The 14,157-nt window shown below is 30.4% G+C and overlaps 1 protein-coding gene across 2 annotated transcripts in view; it reads left to right on the top strand.

Moving 5' to 3' along the window:
- Nucleotides 1-14,157, top strand: part of LOC122522669 (furin-like protease 2) — a 455,090-nt gene that overhangs the window by 141,257 nt on the left and 299,676 nt on the right. The window lies entirely within an intron of this gene.

Here is a 14,157-nt window from a genome sequence, read left to right as displayed (position 1 = left end):
CGTCGGGTTTACTCTTGATTAATCACACGTTGGTTGGTAGCAGGTTCGAAGCTTGAGTGGCGTGGGTAAAAAAAAAAACAGGTTGGACAGTGGATGGGGGTGGAGAGAGGGGTCTGGGGTGTTGGGAGAAAAAAAGAAGGAAGAAAGTAGTCCAGAGGGAAGTTCTGTTCGTGTTGTGTTAGTCGATAGGTGAACCTAAACGCTAGGTGGATTAGCCTAAGGGGCAAGAACGCGTTCATAATTTTCCTCAGGGTGAAAGACACGTTCTGGAAACGGCATATTCTCGTGAGCCTATCTCTCTCTCTCTTTCTCTCTAACACGCATACATATACTATACACATACACAAAGGAAAATGAGTATCCTTGGTTCGACCATTTTGCGGTAAGCATATAACTTTGTAAAATATTGCATAACTTTCTCTAACTCTCTCTGTCTCTTTCTATCTTTATTCCGTTGGTTAAAAGAGTAACAGTTTCTAAACATTGTAACGTATGTACGTTTGTTGTTTAAGATTAATAATATCTCTTTGTTTATATTTCTGCACACACAAAAATCCTTTTTTTTTAAATATATATTTTCTTTTTGGGTTATATAATTTAAACAATGATTTGTCCGAACAAAAAACAAGTAGAGGTTTTATTATCGAGATAGAAAATTGATTTGACCGTCAACAAATAATTGATTATAATTGGTTTAATCAATTACGATTTACTAACATTTAATTGACACGTAAACTATATTAAATTTCGTTAACTCCATTGTATCTCTTTTGTCTATTATATTTTTATCCTTTGTAAGGGATTTTTCGAAATATCCCTTTTTTTACGAGATAGAAAACGATATTGGATTTGTTTATATGCGAAAGAATGCTTTAGAGAAACATCAAAGAGTTCTCAATTTGAAATCGTTTTATCCTTCTAAATAGGATCCCCCCCCACAGCAGTAAGTTCTTATCTCGTAACACATTATCAAAAAGAGGTCTGGTCAGGAATCAGAATCGAGAGGGAAAGAGAGAGGGAGAGAGATAGATTTGCAAATCTGGTTTTCAGAATCCGAGCCGAAGTTAGTTTGCGAGTGCTTAAAATATGAATTTCGAGTAGTTTTAAAATGAATGATACGTATGGAACAAAATCCGGGGCTGTTTGGAAAATTTATAGATCGTGCTGCATTTTCACCTCTTTCTTTTTCTCTCTCTCTCTCTCTCTCTCCCTCTTTCGAAGTATTTCATTTCATTTTAGAAAGAGAGAGAGAGAGAGAGAAACGTACGCGTATCACGCGATACTTTTTCAAATGACTCCAAACGCATTGGAATAAAATTCTCGTCAATATTTATTAAATTTTTCTACCCACGGGTATATTGTTCAAATATATTTTTCACTTATGATTTCAACGTTAAAAACACGTATAAAAGAATGAAATGTATAATAAACAGATTGCATACATTTTATCGCTGACATTTAAATTTTCCCGCGCTCGTATATATATAGATCTACGTAAAATATTCATTTGATTAACAATTAAGTAATACGATATAATAAACTTTCGAATATGGAATATAGAAAATATCGAATGATCGTAAAATTGTAGTATACTATAATTTTCTTAGAAGAAATTAGAATTTCGAAGAGATTTTTGTTGATGGTCGTTAATAGGTTAAACGGTAGTACGGTGGTATACCATAGTAAGCTTACGGAAATGAGTATAGCAGATAGATGGTAGTTGGTTAATTGAAACGCCGATACTGTGTAACGTTTATTACGTTAGAGAACTACAGAGGGTAAGTAAAACCTCCTTCCTTCCTTCCTTCCCTCCTTCCTTCCGTGCTTTTTCCTCTTGGTTATGACTTTGGATCGCCATCTTTGTCGCCATCTTAGTCGCCATATTTGTCGCCATCGTAGTCGCCATATTTGTCGTTTCCGTTGTCGCCGTCGTGTCGCGTCGGCTCGGCTCGGATCTCGAGCTTTAGCCCCTCTCCCCTTTTTTTTTTTGACAGATCGTCTTAAGCATCGAACAAAATACGAATCGTGGTATTATATTATATGATCCGATCGAAAATGGTCGTAGTAGTATCGAATGGTCGCGACGCTATAATTTCTATCTTCCTGTTCTTCCGATGGTATATAGGGTGTCCCAAAATTAACTTAAGATTTGAATTAAATAACAAACAGTTCTTTTTCTTTAAATTGTTATTGTTTTATTAAATCGTAAAATATACAGGATAGGGCTATGTATGAAATAACAAATCGGGCAAATGACCCCCACGGTTTTGGTAGCACATACCGCACTCTTTCGTCAAAAGTTTCCATGACCATTTTGCATAAATGTGGCTAAATTTCGTTGATGCAGCGTTAAATTTTTTCCTTCAATGCACGCGTTCTTGTGGGCTTATTGGCATAGACATTTGACTTCAAATACGTGTCCAAACAGAGACACGTTGAGGATGCATTTGTTTTTCGACAATCACATGTGGGTTCTCTGGACTCCTAATGCGGCAATTTTGATGATTAACAAAGCCATCAAGGTGAAAATGTGCTTCATCGCTGAAAATGATTTTGTTCGAAAAATCAGCATCCACTTGTTGATTTTCAATAATCCATTCAACGAACTCTTTTCGCTGTGCATGGCTCCACTTTTACTAATCCTAAACTATCAGCTCTTAAATGGTTTTGTTAACAAGGTTGCCAATACTTTTCTGCACGAATTGCGGCAAATTCAAATCTTGCGTTAATTTTGGGACACCCTATATATATATATATATATTTGATTTAGAAATTTTATTATCTTTTAAAAATAAGAAATCAAATTCGATATACGACGACGATATTTATTATTAGTTCCAATTATATTTAAATTGTTTGTTCTTACAATTAGATTTTTCAAAAATACCTCATACTTGACGTCCCATAAAATATTCATTATTGTTAATTCAATTCTCGAAATGTGATCCAGTGGAATCGATAACAACTGGATCTTTCGTAACCTAAAACTTTCCATTTGGAAATACGAATAAACTTTTTCATCAACGCGGTAAATTTTTAAAATAAAACTTCTTTAGCATCTTAAGATAATGAAGAATTTGTATGAAACGATATGAAAAAAAGAAGGAATATAGAATTAGGGTGAGAAAGAGAAAGAAAGAAAGAAAAAAAGAGAGAGAAAGCATAGAATCCAGTATATAGATATACAGTGGTTATAATATTTCAATTAAATCCATAAAATATTATATTTTTTTATACTTTTTCATTTTGTTACTTGCTCTCAATTACTATCTTTCTTTCAGCCCAATATACATATATTCATATGAATTATATACATTATATTATATACATGTATATGAATACATACATTATATACATATATAATACATATATAAATCAATTGATTATTTTCCACATGTTAATACGAGCTTCTTAATCTTTCTATTAGTCCAATAGATTTGTCACCGTAGGTGGGTGGGTCGAAAAGTTTTGAGCCTAACACCGAGCGTGGGCTGAAAAGTTTTGAGCCTAAAACTGAGCGTGAGCAGAAAAGCTTTGAGTTCAATTTACGAGCGAGGGGCTGACAAATTCTGAGCCTAAATACAACGGCAGGTAGGAATAGTTTTGAGCTTAATTTACGAGCGAGGGGCTGAAAAGCTCTGAGCTTTTACGTTTACAAATACAACGACAGGAAGAAATAGTTTTGAGCTTAATTTACGAGAAGGGCTGAAAATTTTTTAACCTAAATACGACGAGGTGGGTTGTAAAGTTTTAAATTTAATTTACGAGAAGGACTGAAAAGTTTTGAGCTTAATTTACGAGAAGAATTGAATAGTTTGAAGCTTAAAACCGTGCGATGGTTAAAATGTTTTGAGCTAGATTTACGATTAGAGGGGCTGAAAAGTTCTGAGTCTAAAATTTTTAACGATGACAGGTCACCAATAGATGAGAAATTATTCTTTTTCCCGAACGAAGATATATTATTTCTAATTTCGAACATTAGGTTCTTGTTCGTGGATCGTCTTTGTAAATTACAAGCTTAATTCGATGATATAATTACAAGTATAATTATGAGATACGGTTGTTCAACGACTGGAAACATAATCGAGGGTGATGTTAAACGAGGCATCGATTTACAGAAGCACCAGTGATAATCGAAATGTTCTCGTGTTACTTCTGAACGAGTTGAGATATCTTTTGTGGTTTCAAATTGTGCTACCGACTCGTCATTCTCTGTCTGTCATATTATTTTTCTATAATACGCGCATTCGTTTCATTGCTCTACGTTTAATTATTATATTCCGTATATATTGTCATCTCGTTATTGTATATTATCAATGTATAGTATCCTGGCGTATCATAATAATCATTTGTCCAGCGTATAATAAAATTAAAAGCTATATGTCGTATGTGATTTGATTGAAAATGAAAAGAAAAAAATGAAAAAGAAAATATAAATAAGAGAAATAAAGAAGAAAACAAGGACAATACAGTTGAATATAAATTATTAACAATGATTTTCCCTTTACATTTATTTCGATTAATATTGCATATCGACTAAAAAGGTGGATTGATTTCCAGTCAAAATTAAATAGCCATTAATATATTAATAGAAGATTCAATAGATATTATTATTATATATATATGAATTTTTAACAAAACTAATATTATATATATATTTATATATAAATAAGTTAACAATTACTTTCAATCCAATCAAAATGATTTGCCTTGTTTGTTTTATTCCATATATGTATTTGATTAATATAAAATAAATTCCTATTCCTACACTAAAAGTATACAGTGGAATATGAAGTAGAATATAAATTTTAATTTTTAATAAATTAAGAGAAAGGTGGTTAAAAGAAGAAATTAATTAATTGATTAAATTTGCGTCATTCGATGAAAGTGTATCAAAAATGACTAACAATTAACGATGAGACAATTCAAAAGTTATTATCTACATTATTCGTTGAATTAAAATAATGTAGATAATAAAAATAAAAAAAAAATAGAAATGACATATATAGTATAATATAATATTATAAAATAATAATGAACTTATACTTAACTTATATACTTATTTGTATTATATTATAATACATACTTAAATTAAATTTAAATAAAGTTTTTCGGATCGATTGAAAAAAAAGATCATCGAAAGGATTGGTTAACACTAAATTTACGGACTAACAATTGTAAGCCAATTTGACTCATTAAAAATTTGATTACTACATATATATACAAAACTTAAATATTACGTTTAAAAAACATACGTTGGTTTTTAGTTACGTGATGAAATATACGTAAATATTAATTCACCCTCCTCTCTACTTAATCCCTTCATTCAAACAATGTTTGTAAATCATTAAAAAATAATGAACGAAACGTCTGTAAATCTAGTGTTAAAATCCCGTTGCAATTTTGTGTTGGTCGAAACCACGTTTCGAAAAGTGGGTTCAAATAAAGTATTCGATAATAAAGGGCGGTAAAATTAAAAGATACACGGCATGGCGTAGTACAAACTTTCGTTCTATCTCTTCTTCCTGAACTTTCCAAAGAGATGGTTGGGGGGGGGAGATTGGGATAGAGTGGGGGGAAGGAAAAGAGATAGGAAATTGCTTAAGTCTTTTCTTGTTCGAGATCTTGTTCGATTTGCAACTTCATTAACCGAGACGTTCTTTCTAGAATCTCGAGGTTACTACCGAGTAAAACTTGTCCTTTCTTTCCAAGTATCATCGTCCATCGCCCATCACCCATCCATGCATTGGTACTTAACCATAACCCCCCGCCCACAATGTCCTTGCTTCAAATTTGTTCTACACTTTTCCAATTTGTCAGAAAAAAGGAAAAGAAAAAAGAAATAAACGATCGTTTAGAACATTAATAGCAGCAGTAGCCGGTGTATTTTCACGTTCAACGAGTTTAAATGCTTTTTTAACACTAGATTTACGAACCGAGCCAATTGAAATTCATTTCAAATTGTTGTTCCTATTTATCTCTTATTTCGAGATATTTAAAGGATTACATTTGAACACCAAATGAATTCTAATATAATATCGAAATAACAAACGCTATCTAACGGTTCATTTTTGACAATATATCGTGAAAATTATATTGAATTAATTTAGTTTCGAATAATGTGGTATCAAATAACTGATATACTCATTTTTTTTTTAAATTTTGACTTATAGACCACTTTCATACATATATATGAGCCGTTTATTTTGAAAGTAGCCTAACTCCATATAACCTTAAATTGAGATATTTGAAGGTTTGCGTTTCAATGCAATTAAAATATACGTAAAGAATAACAATGAGTTATGTTGCTTAAGTGTATCTAAAGGTGTTAAATTTACAGTTCCTATTAAAATAATGGCAATTATTAAGTGAATAATATGCGTTTTCTTACCAAGAATGGAGTTAGGCCACTTTCAAAATTAACAACCAGATTCGTTATAAAATTTGAAGGAACCGAAGTCCATTCAACATAATTTAAGATGCTTCAAATTGCGAAAAAACAATACTTATTTTATTTTACATATCTTTATAACACTTTAAAAACATAAATTATACGATTCAAAATATTTTTTACAAACATAAATTACAAAACAATTTTCTACTCATCTACATTTTGTGTATGTAAAAGGGATTTAAAGAAATCATGATGTTCCGGTGGTATATATCGTAATAAGTCAATTATGTCCTTGAATTTTGCGGTTGTAATTTGTCTTATATTTTTATACAGTGGTGTCAATACAATATTTTCGAACTTTCTTGGTCTACCTCGACGTGGTATTAAATTCAGGACTTTCAAATTTTCGTTCTCATTCATTGATGTCTTATAGAAAATCTTATTCATTTTTGACAAAACGCATCCAACATATTTTTAACCAGTTTATTGGTTCTCCGTTAGAATTCTTGACCCTTTTAAAAATTGCGTCTTCTAATAATTTTGTTCATACAAAATCTTCTTGTCTCATTTCATGTACAATAAAGTTATTACCTTTCCGACACTTTTTGATAATATTGTAATACTCTCGGGGCACAAATAGTAAATTATTTTTTTTTAATGCCATTTCTACCACACCAAAATCTCTACTCCTAATGGAGTTAGGCCACTTTCAAAATAAACGGTTCAGTGATTCAACTAACTCTGAAAACTTATGTGTCCAGAATTACCGTCTTTACTCGGAATATAAAAAATCTTACATGCTTTATTGATAGATAATTTGAAGCTGTACATGTTACCGTTGGTAACCGGAAAAAAATGAAAAATGGAGTTAGGCCACTTTCAAATAAACGGCTCATATATATATGTATAAAACTTAAATATTTTTTTCAAAAAATATATTATTGATTTTTTAATGTCATAATGAAGTATACGTAAATATTAATTTCCCCCCACCCCCCTCTACTTAATCCATCATTCAAACAATTTTTGTAAGTATTTAAAAAATAGTGAACAAAACATCCGTAAATCTAGTGTTAATCACGTAGAAAAAAAAAAAAGATTAGGGATTGGTCGGTAAAGAGAAGAAGGTGGGAGGGTGCGAGGATTGTAGGGAGATTCGTTTTTCGATAAAAAAAAAAAGAGAAAGAAAGCAAAAAAAAGGCATGCATAAACGTTACGTGCTATGCACGCGTCATCTTGTTGGCTCGTGAAAGCTTTTTGCGAACGAGTAATATAGTGTGTAGAGTAGTAGTCGTTGCTGAAAGAAAAAGAAGATGAAAGAGAAGGAAAAGGAGAACGATCGGAAGAAAGATAGATAGATAAAGAGAGAGAGAAAGATAGAGAGAGAGAGAGAGAGAAAGAGAAAGAAGATCGCGTTCTTCCGTTGTATAATATAAAGTTTCCTCATAGAAGTGTTGTTGCATCTATCGAACTCGAGAAGAGAAGAGAAGAGCAATACAGAAGATTTCCTTCTACGATCTGCATAAGATGGTATGTATGTATTTGCGTATGTATGTATGTATGTATGTGTACCTTGTCACGAGTCGATCGATCTTTTCTCGCGAGAAAAGAGAAGAGAAAATAAAATAGAGTAAAGAGTAAAATAAAATGAGTAGAGAGAGAGAGAGAGAGAAAATAATATTATTCAATATATATTATATTTTGTTCTTATTTTAATAACGTGAATACAGATTGAAAGTATGACCATCGATAATGAACTTTATAAACACTTTAAGTACAGGGAAGAATTTAATATTATCGTATAATAATAATATGATAATAAAGTTTAGTGGAGGTAGATAGATAGAGAGAGAGAGAGAGAGAGAAGAAAATGAAAAGGGCACGTAATAAGTTTTCATTATGAATATAAGTCGGACAAGTATTAAATTCGATATTTTACATTATAAACGCGTGTTATTACGTATTAAGAATATTATTAAAATAAATATTATATCGTTAAAAAGTAATAAAATGTAAAATATAAAAATCCTTTTCTAACTAGTGAATGAAAGATATATATATATATCTATGTATATTAATTTTATTTATAAAAAAAACACCGGAAGGTTATTATTTTAATTAATAACTTATTAATTTAATTCTTTACATTTTATAAACGATATTACATTATAAACTTGTTGTTATGTATTAAGAATATTATTAAAATAAATAAATATTATATCGTTAAAAAGTAATAAAATGTAAAATATAAAAATTCTTTTCTAACTAGTGAATGAAAGATATATATGTATATTAATTTTATTTATAAAAAAAACACCGGAAGGTTATTATTTTAATTAATAACTTATTAATTTAATTCTTTACATTTTATAAACGATATTACATTATAAACTTGTTGTTACGTATTAAGAATATTATTAAAATAAATAAATATTATATCGTTAAAAAAGAGTAATAAAATGTAAAATATAAAAATCCTAGTCTAGTCAGTGAATGAAAGATTTATATATATATACATTATCTATTATTACGGAGTATAACGGAATAGGATATATATTCAGTTGATAGTTGCAAGAGTAGCTTCTCCACTTTCATGGATAACTCAAGTTCAGTAACTGTATGTACCCCTATTACGTAACCCCCCTCCCTACTGAACAACCTCTGACTACGAGAATATTCACGGTCGTTTCTTCGATTTTCAACTAGGACGACGACGACGACGACGACGACGACGAAGCTTTGATGGTACCAGAGTAACCAAGAATACCAGAGCACTTAACGGTCCTTCTCGTCGTATCTTAAAACGTGTGCACGCGAGTGTTGTTGCTACCTTTATTCAAGCGAACGAGAAAAGCATCCATGTTGTCGTCGTTTTCTTCCTCTTCCTCCTCCTCCTCCTCCTCCACCTTCTCCTTTTCCTCCTTCTCCTTATATTACTTTGCTAGAAAGAAAGAAAAATGAGCTCGAAGCGTATGTCGCGCGAGATATCGTCAAGGATAGTAAGAAAGGGGGATTAGGTGGGTGAGTAGGGCGGGGTAGGGGTAGGGGGATGAGTTAGATCAATTTTTCATACGCCGAGTTTATTCGCGAGGCCGTCTCCACTCCTATGTGACATTTCTTCTCAAATGGCACAGATATACGTCTCTCTAAACGTTCGTGGTTAAAGTGAAATGAATTCAAAGAATACACGTTTCATTTGGTTACTTACCTAATCGAATTTTATGTATATATGTGTTACCGTTAAAGTACATAAATCAATTATTCTGCAAATTAATTAGAATGATCCGTTAAAGTGTCGAAAATTGTTTAATTTCTCAAATTATTCAAATAATCAGCACATTATCTACATTAGATATTCGTTAAAGTGAAAATAAGATTGTTGTTAAACACCTTTTCTTATTTATTTTGTTTAACTTTTTACTTTATTTTTAAAAAAAGAGAAACAAGTATTATTCAAAATCACAAAATATAATTTCTATTATTGTTAACATCTCTTTTAATGTTGAATACTCTCAGCTGAATAATACTTTATTATTAGTGTGGTTGTATCGTTGATTGATTTTACTGATAATATCTAATAATCAATTATATTTAATAATTAAAGTTTTGGTTTATTAGATTATTTTAATAATCTATACACAAAACAACATTATATTATTTTCATTTATATTGACAAACGCGTATATGCATCAATAATCCACTCTGGGAACTTGTACCAAACGCATTTATGCGCTCATAACATTCACAAGGTTAAACGCATCTTCCAATTCATTTTGTAAATTTGAAGATGTCTCTTTTATAAAAACTTTGTGACTTCTGAATGGAAACAATTATTGATAAGATGATTTTCGTGACCTCGCTCACTTTTCGAAAATGTTTTTGTTTCTAAAGAAGGGTATTTCATGGATACAAAAAGATGATAATCCGACCGTGTAAGGTCCGGTGAATATAACGGGTGTGTTATAACTTCCCAGTTTTTAGTTCCTAAACCTTCTTTGTCGTGATAATAATGAACCACACGTGTTCATATGCGTTTCTTTGTTTAACGAGGAATGGTTCGTGCGGCATCCAAATATCCATCATCATCATCATTCTATTCACTTTCCCAATCTGGTTTTAAAAGAAACACCACCGAATACCATCAACTAGGAAGATCCGTGTTTTTTGGTTTAATTCTGGTCAATGGTTTGAAAAGGATTTCCCACCGCTTATGGACCACATACTAATTCAAATTAGACCATCCGAAAAAATAATGACGGAATTTTTAAATATTCCTATAAATATTTCCTTGTGAAATCTTTTTTTTCTATATTTGGTTTTTGTGTTAGAACGCGTCTACTTAATTCTATTATACAATATAATTATGTAATACTAATTCAAATTAGACCATCAAAAAAATAATGACGGAATTTCTAAATACACTTATAAATATTTCCTTGAGAATTTTTCTTTTATTTTGGTTTTTGTGTTAGAACGTGTCTTATTATACAATACAATTATATAATACTAATTCAAATTACACCATCCAAAAAAATAATGACGGAATTTCTAAATACACTTATAAATATTTCCTTGTGAAATCTTTCTCTTCTATATTTGGTTTTTGTGTTAGAACGTGTCTTCTTAATTTTTTTATACAATACAATTCTATAATACTAATTCAAATTAGACTATCCGAAAAAATAATGACGGAATTTCTAAATACTCCTATAAATTTTTCCTTGTGAAATCTTTCTCTTTTATTTTTGGTTTTCGTTTTAGAACGTTTCTCCTTAATCTTATTATACAATACAATTCTATAATACTAATTCAAATTAGACTATCCGAAAAAATAATGACGGAATTTCTAAATACTCCTATAAATTTTTCCTTGTGAAATCTTTCTCTTTTATTTTTGGTTTTCGTTTTAGAACGTTTCTCCTTAATCTTATTATACAATATAATTATATAATACTAATTCAAATTAGACCATCCGAAAAAATAATGACGGAATTTTTAAATATTCCTATAAATATTTCCTTGTGAAATCTTTCTTTTCTATATTTGGTTTTTGTGTTAGAACGTGTCTTCTTAATCTTATTATACAATATAATTATATAATACTAATTCAAATTAGACCATCCAAAAAAATAATAACGGAATTTTTAAATATTCCTATAAATATTTCCGTGTGAAATCTTTTTCTTTATTTTTAGTTTTTGTTTTAGAACGTGCCTTCTTAATCTTATTATACAATATAATTATATAATACTAATTCAAATTAGACCATCCGAAAAAATAATGACGGAATTGTTAAATATTCCTGTAAATATTTCTTTGTTAAATCTTTCTTTTTTATTTTTAGTTCTCGTTTTAGAACATGTCTTCTTAAAATCCATTTGTTATATTATTTATAATTTGTGTTGTTAAATATATTCCTTCGTTACATTTGCCTAATTTTTGTTTCTTCTTCTTCGTTAGAATCTTTCCTTTAAATTTAACTGGTATAGATTTTTGGTTTCCTTATATCCTCTTACTTAACATCGATTATCATCATGTCTTAACCCTTGTTCCAATGGTCGTGATAAAACTTGAAAAAATTTGTCGGCAGATATCACAGGGAGAAAAGGGGGGTTAGGAGGGGGGGACACGTAGGATTATAGGGTGGGGTACGGAGTCAGTCGATCATAAATTTGCCGAAGCTGCTGTATCTGCAAAAGTCGAGAATCCACTGGCCTCGGTTCACGGATGAATAATAGAGTCCCAAATAAACCACGATCCCTGTTGTATCCGGAATCGATTATTCATAACCCTATATCTATTAGGTACAAGTAAACGGGAAGCTGCAATAAATGGATAGGGTGGAGTCCAAGCGAAAATTCCATGGATAACATTCACCCCCCTTTCCCTCCTACCCTGGTCCTTTTTTCTTTCACAACACTATACTCTAACTATATTTATATTCTTTTCATCCCCTTCTTAAATTTCAGATAACGAAATCGTACGACGAGTTCCATTCCTTTTTTTATATTTGTTTTTTTTTTCTTGTACGGGGCTCAGTAATTATCCCAACGAACGTGTAATCTTTATTTTCTTTTTTTTGTTTTTTTTTCTTTCACAAACTCATAATAGAATTTTGAATTTAAATAACAAAAGTTAAGTTGATTTATTTAATTTACATTGGATAAAATATAATACGTCAAACGTTTCGATTGCGAGACTATATAATTACACGGGAAAATAAATTATAATGTTAATTAGACCGATAATGAAACATGCACGATTATTATACCGCAAATTTGTACAAACGATATATATATATATTTCTATTTACGTTGTGGCCAATTAAATAATATTATTTCATCTTTACATTGTGGTCGAATTGGAATTGAAAAATTATTCTATGGAAAGTAATATTTGAATTTTTATTAACTATTGGGGAAAAAAAAAAGTAAAGAAAGCAACTAGAATTAATAGCTATGAAATTTTTACTTTTTATGGGAGTGAGGCGGAAAGAAATGAAAAACAATAAGTTAATCAATTTCGTCAAAGTATTCGAAAAATTTCTTCGATTCATCGATTCAATTATTATACGATAAAATAGTTTATATTTATTTTCTTTTACGATACTATCATTCTCTCAACTTTGAATAATTATTCTTATAATTATTTCAATATATAAAATCATTTAAAATACGACGCCGAGTTTTATAGTTAAGATACTTTTCAAACTTTTCGAACAATAAATAATCCCAATTAATGCGATCATTTAATTAAAAATCAACAAGCAAATAATATATTAAAATAACAAGTAATATGTAAATTAAGCGGTAAATAAACGACATGAATTTTGGCATTTGAACAATCAAACCGTACGATTGGCTTCGGCTAATACAAATATGCGGTTATATCAATTGTATATTTGTATTAACGTATAAATTAATTTATGTATAAATTAAATAATGTATAAATTAATGTATAAATTAATGTACAAATATGCGGTTATATCAATTGTATATTTGTATTAACGAAAGTATTAATTATATCTCCATTAATAAAATTACATTAGAAACGAAATTTTGATTTGCTTCGAAATATGATTTGAAAACAAACAAAACAAGTAAGAAAAAAGAAATAAATAAAAGTAAAAGTAAATGTATTATCTGAGAGTTAAAAATCGTGCACGCTAGGATTGTGAACGTCTATAAGTATGTGTGTGTGTGTGTGTGTGTATGCACACTGTATATTTCCGTAAAAGCGATTTGCAAATCCTCCATGACCGAACGAGTTTCGAGGTCGTGCAAACACTCATCGAAATCAAATACAGCAAGACGTAGAAATTTTACGTTCGACGTGTACCAATGCTTCTGGTAATAGCAAAGGGAGTGGGTGGTGATGGTGGTGGTGGTGGTGGTGGTGGTTGAGTTGAAATGAAAATGGCACGTAAAGGAAAGGGCCGAATCAATTCGATACGACCCCGTGTGGTGGTAGTGGTTGTAGTTGTGCGTTGTTTGATTTATACCGTATTGGTTTTTTTTGTTTCTTTTTTTTGGTTTTGTTTGGTCTATCATATTCGTATTCTAAACAATAGTAATTTTATCACAAATGCAAATTATTCCTATATATATTCTCTACGTAGAGAACGAACGTCGCATGAGCTTATTGAGATTACGCCAGAGCATTGTTGTTTAACATTCTATACGTGCCGCAAGGTCTAACAGTTTACACGAGACGGTTATTATTAAATGAATTAAACAATGCGTAGTTTTGGTGGTTTAATCATA

Source organism: Polistes fuscatus, unplaced genomic scaffold (assembly GCF_010416935.1).
Source record: "Polistes fuscatus isolate 324 unplaced genomic scaffold, CU_Pfus_HIC Scaffold5, whole genome shotgun sequence".
In the NCBI taxonomy this organism is placed as follows: Eukaryota; Metazoa; Arthropoda; class Insecta; order Hymenoptera; family Vespidae; genus Polistes; species Polistes fuscatus.
Note: the sequence above shows the minus strand (reverse complement) of the source record. Positions and strands in the feature narration are given on the sequence as shown.